The sequence below is a fragment of the Geotrypetes seraphini genome, chromosome 1 (assembly GCF_902459505.1).
Source record: "Geotrypetes seraphini chromosome 1, aGeoSer1.1, whole genome shotgun sequence".
Taxonomy (NCBI): domain Eukaryota; kingdom Metazoa; phylum Chordata; class Amphibia; order Gymnophiona; family Dermophiidae; genus Geotrypetes; species Geotrypetes seraphini.
The window spans coordinates 474,732,998-474,743,704 of record NC_047084.1 but is presented as its reverse complement, the minus strand read 5'-3'; positions in this window follow the sequence as shown (position 1 = coordinate 474,743,704).

Sequence of the window (10,707 nt, the reverse complement as noted above, 5' to 3'; positions counted from 1 at the left end):
TCTGCCTTTCATTATTTCAGGGGAAGAGATCTAGAACACTCAGGAAAGGCTGTGTAACACCCTGAAAATGCTAAGGAGTTTCACTTTGTGCTGCTGCTGTATGGGCCCATTTATCCTTGTGTCTGCCAGATGTTATACAATTGGTCTCTCTGATTGGTTGACGCATGTCTGAAAAGCAGCTCTGCAAATGGTATATCTCAGCTTCTGCCAACACAATTATTTTATTAAGACGGTTTATCCTGCAGCCTTGGCAAGCCCATATCATAATTACATTAGCACTCCCTCCTTTCCCAGATTACACAGGTTATTAATCAAATGATAGTATTATTCTTTAACCATGGCTCAAACCCTGTGCTTGCATCTCTGCCAAAAAAAGCGGTCAACAGTCAATTCCTATATCAAACTTTTGTTGAGGAAGGAAAAGTCTAAAATACTGTTAAAAGTTACTGTAATAACTCAGTCTCTCTCTCTCTCTCCCCATATAGCTGTAGCAGGACCACCAAAATGTGGCACTAGGATAGGGTCACCATATGTATCCAGAAAAAGGAGGTCAGATTCAGACATTTGGGGTTTACATCCATTAAAAGAAGAATAGATAAGAGACATCTGGGTTTTCCATTGAAAGCAATGGAAGTAAATCCGGATTTCTCAGTCTGTCCTCCTTTCTCTGGAGCCATATGGTAACCCTACACAAAGAGAAACATTCTGGAGTTCCTGCTCTAATCCTTTTGTAGTAATAAGATAATCGACGATGCATTTGCCTGTCAGTCGTTGGGCTGGAGTCCCCGCAGCAGGAAATAAGGGGCTTTGGTGTTTTGGGGGGCTAGTTTTTCTTGGAACTGGGCCTGTTTTGGGCAGGTTTGTACCTGTAACTTGTGTCATCAGATCTCCTCTCCACACTGCATGATGTTCTGGTCTTGTTGTCATTGGCTCACTCACTACTTACTGAATTTTCATTGGTTCTGCTGCAGCACAACAAGCCAAATCACAAATGACCTCAGGGACTCTGAGGTCATTTGAGATTGGTCCATTGTGCCCCAGCTGAACCAATGAAAATTCAGTAAATGGTAAGTGAGCCAATGACGACAAGACCAGAACATCATGCACTGGAGCACAGCAGAGGGCAGGAAGAGGTGAGAGGAAGCAGCCAAGCAATGGAAGGAGTGATTTGGGGGGGAATCGCAGGGAAAGGAATGGCAAAGTGAGAAGGATGACAAAATGGGGGAAGGATGTTGCATGGAGGGGCAGAGAACATGTGAGGGATGCAAGAGAACTGCTGGTGGAGGAGATGTTAGAGGGACTTGAAGAGGAGAGGCTAGCTGTAGAAAAGGGGTACTGGCTAGCACTAATATACGTGGCGTGCAAGTGGATGACATGGACATAAAACTATCGGCCTATGTGGAAGATGTCTTGCTTTATTCTTCTTTTAAATCTTTACCCGCCATTCTCCTTTAATTGATAATTATACACAAATTTCAGGATACAAGCTTAATATATCTAAAATGGAGATTATGCCACTGAATGATTTCCCCTGTAGCGATATTATTGCAAAAATGAACCTCAAATATTCACTGAATAAATTAAAATATCTAGGGGTCTTCTTCGGTACCACTATAGAAGAAATATGAGATTATAATATTGATTATATCTTCAGGACTATGAAACTCACAACTGAAGCTTACTTGGTGGGGCAGATTGGACTCTATTAAGATGTCATTGGTACCCAAGATCACTTCCATCCTCTCAATGATACCCTTCCTGTTCCCTGTCAAAACTTATCACAAGATTGACAAGATGTTGACTAAATACATAAGGAGCTATAAAACCCTTCGTATAGCCTTGAAGAAATTAAAAATGCACCAAGGATAATGGTGGAGTAAATTTCCCTAGTATGCATGATTATCATGTTGCCTTCCTTAGTAAACAAGGCTCGCAATGGCTTCTGGAGCCAATTCAACAAGTCACTCCTACAAATTATATGACAAAGATTATTTGCAATATGCTGCTTTCATTCCTACTACCTTCAATAAGAAAGATAATGCAGTGGCATACCTAGCATATGTGACACCCGGGGCCCATCATTTTTTGACACCCACCCCCTGTATGAAAAACATGATTTTTAGTAACAATCCACACGTCACACATGAATATCTAGGAAAGGGAAGCATCTTACATACTGCAGTGAGCAATACATCAATAAACCCACTGTAAAACTAAACAAGACAGACTAGTACAGATCAATCCTACACAGTCAATCCTAACAGAAAACCATGTCTTTTCGAACACACAGAACACAGAAAACACCTTTGCCTAGTATGTAATCATAAACTAACTCCTCCCCCTTTTACAAAACTGTAGTGTGGTTTTTAGCCACGGTGGTAACAGCTCAGATGCCAACGCTAAAAAATGCTCTACAGTTTTGTAAATGGGGAGATAGAATAAAAATACGTAGACAAAGGTTAAACTGAAGCACCAAGAAGCTGGACTCTGCATACAATGCAACATCACAGAAACAACAGAATTTTTTTCTACCTTGTCTTCTCTGGTTTCTGCTTTCCTCATCTTTTTGTCACTCTCTTCCTTTCATCCACTGTCTACCCTCTCTCTGCCCCTTCTATATGGCATCTTCTCTCTTTCTATTCCCGTTCTAGAAACTTTATGCATCCCCCTTCCATTTCTCCCTTCATCCCCATTAGTCTGGCATCCATCTTCCTCCCTTCCCTCCTCCAATGGTCTGGCATCTCTCCTTTCCTCTTCTTCCCTTCCCTCTCCCACACCCACATGGTCTGGCATTTCACTCTCTCCTCTCCCTTTCCCCCACTTCCATCAGCATCTGCCCCCTTTCTCTCCCTCCAACCCAATTCCATGCAGTATCCTTCCCCCTTATGTCTCTTTCCCTGCAATTCCATCAGCATCTGCCCCTTTCTCTCCCTCCACCTCGCTTCCATACCACCCTGACCCCCGTTCTCACCCTTCACCATGATTCCATACCACCCTGACCCCCCTCTGTCACCCTTCACCATGATTCCATACCACCCTGACCCCCTCTGTCACCCTTCATCATGATTCCATACCACCCTGACCCCTTTGTCACCCTCCACATGCTTCCATACCACCCTGACCCCCGTTCTCACCCTTCACCATGATTCCATACCACCCTGACCCCCTTTGTCACCCTTCACCATGATTCCATAGTACCCTGACCCCCCTTTGTCACCCTTCAGCATGAATCCATACCACCCAGACTCCCTTTCTCACCCTCCACAACCTTCCATTCCACCCTGACCTCCTTTCACCACCCTACTATGCTCCTTTCTCCATCTTAAAGGTCCCGCGATGACTGCTTCTGCTCCGGATGGAAGAGGTAAGTGACGTCGTAGGGGGCTGGGCCGGCAAAAGCAGTTAGTTGCGGCAAGATCCCGTGAAGACTGCAGCTGCCAGTCCACCCCCTCCCCCCCTGACGTCACTTACCTCTTCCGAAACAGAGGCAGTAGACGGCGCAGTCATTGTGGGACCTTCGTTCACTTCAGCGCGGCTGCCAACTCTGCTCTAAGTACGGCAGCCACGCTGAGGTGCCATTTGGAGCAGTGCAGGAGGTTCTGATCCGGCCGGCTGTGCACCCCCTTGGAGCATGCATCCGGGGCGGGGCGGGGCGGACCGCCCCCCCCCCCCCCGTTGGTACGCCACTGAGATAATGCTATTATACACTCAATCAGGGTGGCTTTATCTGAAATAGATAACATTGCGGATATTAAATGGGACTCCACCACCATGTTTCACATTTGGCATAATCCTCAAGTAATCATACAGGGTCAACACATAGAATGTAAATCCTGGATCAAGCCTGGAATATGGTCCCTCCACCAATTACTCACTGGCCACAATTTATCTACTTTTGCCACTATCTCAGCTACGTTTAATCTTCCTCCCATTCAGTTCTATCGTTGGCTTCAATTGCACCACTGCTTTAAATGACTTATGCGCAAAAGGTCTCTACAGAAGTTCCTTCCATATTGCGGTGGTGTGCAGTTTTTAGGTTAAAGAGGGGAGAGGCATCTGCATGGTATAAAACATTAAAGAAATCTAAATACTCATTTCCTTCAGCATTATATGATGTATGGGCAAGCGATACATCTACTGCATTATCTTCACTAATCTGGAAGGATGTTTGGCTCCTTTCCTTCAAGGCCCTGCAGGCCTCAGCAACTAAACAAATGTCTCTTTTCATATACCACAGAGCATTCTGGACACCTTACAAGCTTTCCAAATTTACCTTATCTGTTTCCAATCTTTGCTGGTCATGTAATGAAGATATAGGCACCATGTTTTTTCACTGTAAAATGTTACAACCTTTGTGGTCTGCGATATGGTCCACTATCTGTAAAATTCTACCTATTTGAGATATCCTATCTTACCCAATAGTGATGTTTGGGGGCTCTGGTACCAATTTAAATCTTGATAAACATAGCGCAAGGTTGCTCAGATATTTTTTACTGATTGCTTTGAAAACCATCTGGTACTGGCCCACTCCCGGCATCGCTGCCACCGCCGCCATCCATGCTGGGCGGGAAGGTGGGCCCCATGAGAGGCCCGCGGGGCCGAAACCGGTCAGCGTGGCTGGGGCTCGGGAGAAGTCCTGGTATCTTTTAGCGAGCATGCACACTCCTGCCTGCCACGGACATACGGATCACATGCGCGCTTAGCGTTTTATTATAGTAGATTGTTTTCTTGTATATCTAAACTCTTCAATAAAAATTATTGAACAAAAAAAAAGAAAAAGCGATACCAGTAAATTGTGAGCTTATGAAATAATTTGCTTATATTTTACAACAGACTTTAAATGCCTTGCCTGATTTTTCAAAAAAGTAAAACCCCAAAAAGCCACTAGAACAGCTCAGAAACGTGATAAAAAAAAGTTCTAGGATATCACTGTTTTTGCAACTGTGAAGCGCATAAACTATGAACAATAATAAATAAGATAAAAAATGAATAATTTGGTGAGAAGACCTCAGTGTGGATTGAGAAGTCAAGAGAACGTGAAACGTCCAATCCTACAACCCATGCGCAGGTAACAAACCAGCGCACTACACCATCATAGAGTCTTCACATGTGTGGTGAAAATCAAATAAATAGTGCAAACACACTTAGGGCTCCTTTAACGAAGGCGCGTTAGTGCCTTAACGCGCGGAATAGCGAGTGCTAAATTGCCCCGCGCGCTAGCCGCTAGCGCCTCCTTCTGAGCAGGGGTAGATTTTCGGCTACTAGTGTGCACTAATCCGGTGCGTGCACTAAAATGCTTAGCGCACCTTCGTAAAAGGAGCCCTTAGTGATTAAATAACAAGTAAAAAATTTTCATAGTAATGCACTAACACAGTCAGCATAACAGGGTAACTGCACAGTCTTTTCAGAAAATCAATGAAAAAGACATCTCAATGGAGAATCCAGCGTGAACAAGAACTCCCAGAGACACTTCCAAAGAGAAGGTCCAGATCACAGAAGCTGCACTCAGAGAATCACTCAAAAATACTGTCTGATTTTTCAGCATTGCTGTTCCTTGTGGCTACACTTTTTTGAAACCTGCAATACAGTTGCACACATTATTTAACTCAGTTGGTATTTGTGTTACCAAGGAGGCCGACATATTATGAAGTATCTGCATGATATTGTGTACAAAAACAACAACGAAGGAGACCAGATGGTGCTCAATCCTATTTATTAAACAGACTCGACACGATCGTGTTTCGGCAGAGAAGGCCTCAGGAGTCTTCGTATTGAGTGATAAAACTAATGATGCACCAATCCAAATGTCCAAATATTGCAATAAAACACTGAAAAAACCCCAAATGATGGCTGACAACAATTGCAGCGAACACCAAAAGCTTGACACTACGGAAACAAGACAGAAAAAAGATTGACTCATTTGAGCTTTGGTGCTGGAGAAGGTTTTTAGGCATGCCATGGACTTGCAGAAAAACTAACAAATTGATTCTGGAAGAGATCAAACTGGCTATGTCACTTGAAGCCCAAATGATGAAACTACGACTCTTATTTTGGTCACCCCTGTATTGCTCCATGGTGAGAACTCATCTGGAGTATTGCATTCAATTCTGGTCTCCTTTCCTCAAGAAAGATATAGTGGCGCTAGAAAAGGTTCAAAGAAGAGCAACCTAATGGTAAAGGGGATGGAACTCCTCTCGTATGAGGAAAGACTAAAACAGTTAGGGCTCATCAGCTTGGAAAAGAGACAGCTGAGGGGAGATATGATTGAAGTCTACAAAATCCTGAGTGGAGTAGAACGGGTACAAGTGGATCAATTTTTCACTCCGTCAAAAATTACAAAGACTAAGGGACATTCGATGAAGTTACAGGGAAATACTTTTAAAACCACTAAGAGGAAATTTTTTTTCACTCAGAGAATAGTTAATAGTCTGTTATTGAGAAAGACATGGGGGAAGCCACTGCTTACCTTGGATCGGTAGCATGGAATATTACTACTCCTTGGGTTATGGCCAGGTACTAGTGGCCTGGATTGGCCACCATGAGAACAGGCTACTGGGCCTGATGGACCTTTGGTTTGACCCAGTAAGGCTATTCTTATGTTCTTATGACATGTTTGGGAAGATCGAAGGAACCAGGCAAAGAGAGCAACCTGCAATCAGATGGCTGGACACACTAAAAACAACCATGAGGGATGACGCCGGAAGACTTTTCTGGACCAGCACAAAACCAATTTCTTTTTAGATACGCAATTCATCAAGTCGCTAGGACTCATGCACGAGTCGATGGCACCTAACAAGTTTCTCAAGTTTATTAGAAATTTGATGAATCGCTTATATGTGAGATACTAAGCGAATTACATTAAAATCCAAATTTGTGCATTCATTAAAATACAATAAAATGATAATAACAAATCAAAAAAGGGGTTAGACCTACGGACCAACAGACATAACTGGATGTGGAGGGATGAGGGGATAAGGTTACAATATTAATAGTTTTAAAAATAATGTCTACTATATTGCAGATTTTGGTATCATCCGCAAAGAGGCAAATCTTACCTGACAACCCTTCAGCAATATCATTTATAAAAATGTTAAAAAGAACAGGCCCAAGAACAGAACCTTGAGGCACACCACCAGTAACATCCGTTTGCTCAAAGCGATCTCCATTGATCACTATCCTCTGTCGCCTTCCACTCAACCAGTTCCTGACCCAACCCGTTACTTTGGGACCCATCCCAAGGGCACTCAATTTATTTATTAGACATCTGTGTGGAACACTGTCAAAGGCTTTGCTAAGATCTAAATACACCATATCTAGTGCACATCCTCTATCCAATTCTCTGGTCACCCAGTCAAAGAAATTGAATCATTTAGGTACTTTGGGTGGTACAGATAATAAATATGATGTTATTTCAGTTACCTCCTGTAGACTATTCAAGGCTGCCCCCTCCTCCTCACTCACAGTGCTCTGCACTACATTTGCTGTCTGAGTTTCCTCCATGTCCATTTCCGTTACTGGACTGAGCTCTCCCCCCACAGCAGGGACCAGTCTTTGATTTGATTCATGCTGCTGAACAACATCCCCATTACGGACATTATCAAGAAAACATCATCAGAAAAACACAATGTGGACCTAAATTTAAAAATAATGGTATTCCGTTCAACTAAGTCATTAAGCCCCCATGTCCCCATTGCCTCCAAATGATAGATTCAGTATTGTTCTCTCACTATCAAATGATAAATTCTATCTCCCCCAATAGGAGATTGAGAGATTTGCTATATAATAAACCATCTAACCCCACTCTCTAAACTGTTCCTAACTTCAAATTATCCCCACCCCAAAAACTACCCCCCAGAATTGCCTCAACACCCAAACTTTCCCGTCCCTTCTATGATACCCTCAAACTGCCCACCCCCAACATTACCCAATGCAACTGTCCCACTACATGAAACTAGACCCCACAACTACACACATATATTCACAGACTTACAGGGAACAGACCATATCACACCCATCAACCCACAGACAACTCAGACATATATGAGGTTGGAAAAAATTCTGAGCCATGCTCCACACGCTTTCCCAACTTGTATAGGATAAACAAACTGCCCAATATGACTTCTGAAATGTACAAACATTTTAAACACAAAGAAATATATAATTCCACTTTATTACATACTAAATGATATACTTTTTGACAGGAGTGTAGAAAGAAACAAAACTGATTTCCTTTGTTGCAACATTACCTAAATTGCACTTAACCCTCACAATTGCAATAATTTGTAATCTGCCCGCAAACAATTTAATTGCACAAAGCCATTTGGAGACATGGTATGAGAAGTAACCACGCTGTTTGCAGTGGGAAAAACACATTGGACACTGGATGAAATAAAAACACATGTGCAAGTATCCTTCTTCAGTACAGAGTACAATCAGGGGGAGCAAAGCCATTTCAGAGTAGGAAGGAAAATAAATGATATACTATGTATATGTACCATACACATAGGGCTCCTTTTACTAAGCTATAATAACGGTTTTAGCGCACGTTTGGCATGCATTAAATTCCTGCGTACGCCAGACGCTAACGCCAGCATTGAACTGGCGTTAGTTCTAGCCGCATAGCGCGGGTTTAGCGCACATGGCAATTCTGCACATGCTAAAAATGCTATTGCAGCTTAGTACATGGAGCCCATAATTATTTCCCCTTGAAATACACATAGGGAATTTCTCATTTTCTCCAGTTATAACAAGAGGCATTCTCTTTTCCCACCATCTGCAGAGCACAGCAATAAATGAGAGGATTTTTGTAGTTATCCAGAACCATCTTTAATTCCACCCATTTTCAGCTTTCCATATCCTTTACTCTTTATAGCTTCTGTAGTTTATCAGTGAAATTTGTGGTTGTCAGATATCACTGGAAACGGAATAACCTCCAAAGGGCAGGTGTGGCCCAGTTAGCTGCACTGCAAACAGCCCACACAGTCTTGTCAGAAAAGAACAGAGAAAAACTGCTGGAGCAATCTCGAGCAGTGAGAAAATAATAGAGCTTCCTTGGCACTGAAATACTTAACTTCTCTGCTTAGTTTGCAGAATGTTTTCAATGCGTCATTGATCCCAAGCCTCTAAAATAATGGATTTAATTTGCTAACTCATTTCATCTTGGCCACAGAAAAGGTTTAGGGTCCTTATTATTAAAGTGTGGTACAGTTTTGCACTTAGGCCATATTCTACTGAATAAATCAGTGTATTGCAAAACTGTGAGCCTCGGCACCCTAGTGTGTCTCCTCAGATTTCAGGTGTGCCGTGGCACACTGGGGAGGAAGAGAGGCGCCAGCTGACTGCCCACAGGATGTGCTTCTTGCAGCGAGAGGCACGTCCTGTAAGCAGTCAGCCAGCGCTTCTCCTCTCTGGCCTGCTTCCCTCCTGGCACCCCCCACTCGGGGCCTAACTGAAGGGTCTTTGCACATGCGCGGATGTCGACATGATGACATCACGCATGTGTGTGACCTCATCATGACGACGCCCACGCAATTCTAGGTGCCTCGAGCTGTGGCCACTACCTCTAGTAGTTCAAACCCTGTGGATGTAAGCAATTCGAACGATGAATCCATCGTTGTTCAATCTGTAATCATTTTTTTCTCCCTTGTAAGTGGAACTGAGGGATATATATGAGTGAGTAATGTGGAGTCTGGTGAAGTTTTGATTCAACAAGGCGCCTACAAAACATGTCTTCACAGATGCTTCTTGATGCTGAATATCAAAAGAGGCATAGTTATGGGTGGGGTTGACATTTGGCCCCGCTGAGTGTGATTCTATGTCGAAGGTAGGCACCGGTAATGTAGGCCTATAAAACCCTGGCCTACATTTCCAGCGCCTACCTTCAATTCAGGCCTTGATTCTGAAAACAGCGCCGTAATCGGGAGTGACATGCGACCGGCACCATTTGTTCAGGCGCCTGCTGATTATGGCGCCATTTTCAGAATCTGGGCCTAAGTGCTCAGATTACCACATAGTATGAGCCAAAGTTTTTGCACTTACCTTATAAAATTACCCCCTAAAGGGGCTGTCAACTTTTAGGCGCCATGAACATACATAAATGACCAGAATACCAGCAGTAATCTATGGAATGGCACCTAAATGTGATGCCTCATAGTTTGAAGGTGGGTATATGCATCGGCGGAGTCTGGGCAGAGCATAGATGGGGTGCACAGTTAAGCACATAAATGATAAAATATTACAGTATAATTGATGTGAAGTTTTTTAATAATCTAGGCGTGAGCATTTAGACCAGACCTAAGAAGTCACTAGTATTCTCTGTGGGTACATAGACACTTAAGGGCAAATTCTATAAGAAGCACCCAAAAGTTAGGCACTGTTCAGCGCGATTCAAGTAAAATTGGGTGCTTTTTAATGAATCAGACTGAGCGGAACCTATTCTGGAGGCACCCAAGAAATAGGCCAGCTCTAGGCACAACTAAAAGTTAAGCACGCTTAAGAGCAGCGATTCTGCAACAAGGCGCCTAACATGTAGCTATGCCCACGCCTAACGTGTATAACATCTATTTTTTTGAAGGCCGCCTAAATTTTTAGAGGCGCCTTGTGGCAGATTCGCTCTTTCTTGATAGGCGCCTAAGTTTCAATTATTGCTAATTAAAAAGCTTAATTAAGCTTGTTACTCAATTTAGATAGGCGCCTATCTAGATGGGT